Raw genomic sequence first — 1,233 nt, forward strand, 5'->3', positions numbered from 1 at the left:
TACTCTGAGATAGGAAACTCTGAGTTTCCGGTTCCAGAAGAGCTGATGTGAGTTGGTTTAATCAACTTGGAGTAGTTTCACCTGGAGTTAAGCGCGTGCACCACAACTATAAAAAGCCAGCATGAATGGAGCCCCGATTCGACGAGTCACCATGGCAACGGGGAAGTGGAGGGCTGCGTTCTTCACCCCACTCGAATGCGGAGTTTGAACACATTTTTACGTTCTTCTACTCAGCCAACAGAGAGAAAGCAGATGCCCGTAAAACGGGTGGTGGCCCAGCACCTCCACCTCTAACAGAGGCAGAGGAGCTGGCCCTAAACCAGAATTTTGGAAGGCCAGTGGCTGAGGGAATCCCTGGAGGGAGTTCATCCTCTGAGGCCACCCCCCAAGACACAAGTGCTTTTATATAAAATGTAATATGCCTATAAATATATTTTTAAAGCATATTCATACAAATATTCATTTCTCTTTCATGTCTATGTTTTTCTTTTGGCCCAACAGATTCTGATGGTGCTCTCTGCCTGGTGGAGGCCCTTCACGCCACAACAGGCCTTGTAACTGTAAGTAGGCAATACTCCAAAGATTTTGCTAAATGGTAGTTTAAGTATACTGAAACATATCAGTCATCTAGGATGAAGAGGATGAAACTGTGTCTGCTGCCTTTACAGAGGGGGATTCAGAAAGGCATACAGAGGTATGTTACTAATAGTTCTCTTCCCATTCACATTTCTTAACATTCTGGTGGAAAATAGAGTGTGACAGTTAACCTACACTGAAGTATTGCACATTCTCATCCTTTTTAACAGAGCATGGCTGGGCAACAGCAGGACGGTCCCTCAACTTCCACTGCACAGATGGACACAGTGAGATGGATGTTCAGTAAACACCAGAGGTTCATTCTGTGGAATTCATGTGCAACTGTATAATTTAATGTTGTCTACGTGTTCCCAGTTACCAGTAAAAGAGATGTACAAAATACACTTGCTGAAAAAAATCCAGAAAACAGATAAAGAAATACAATACTTGGACCGCCAGGTTAGGAGGGCCGATCTGGAAATTGAAATACTGGAGCTCCAGTTAGAGGTGGGTGCATGGTCACAGATGAATTATGTTAACTATTGGAACATTAACTAAACTAGCTCTTTTATTTGCAGGAAATAAAGAAGACCAAATGAAATGTGTATCGTGTCTTTATTTGACTGCTGTGGTGGTGATGATGGTGACTTAAACTCT

The 1,233-nt window shown here is 43.0% G+C and overlaps 1 long non-coding RNA gene across 1 annotated transcript; it reads left to right on the forward strand.

The window, feature by feature from the left end:
- Positions 1-500: 500 nt before the first annotated feature.
- Positions 501-1,177, forward strand: LOC121964221. The gene is made up of 5 exons (XR_006107333.1): positions 501-560; positions 632-694; positions 807-863; positions 952-1,083; positions 1,155-1,177. It is a non-coding gene; the product is annotated as an uncharacterized LOC121964221 (long non-coding RNA).
- The last annotated feature ends 56 nt before the right edge of the window (positions 1,178-1,233 follow it).

This window comes from Plectropomus leopardus, unplaced genomic scaffold (assembly GCF_008729295.1).
Source record: "Plectropomus leopardus isolate mb unplaced genomic scaffold, YSFRI_Pleo_2.0 unplaced_scaffold14654, whole genome shotgun sequence".
In the NCBI taxonomy this organism is placed as follows: domain Eukaryota; kingdom Metazoa; phylum Chordata; class Actinopteri; order Perciformes; family Serranidae; genus Plectropomus; species Plectropomus leopardus.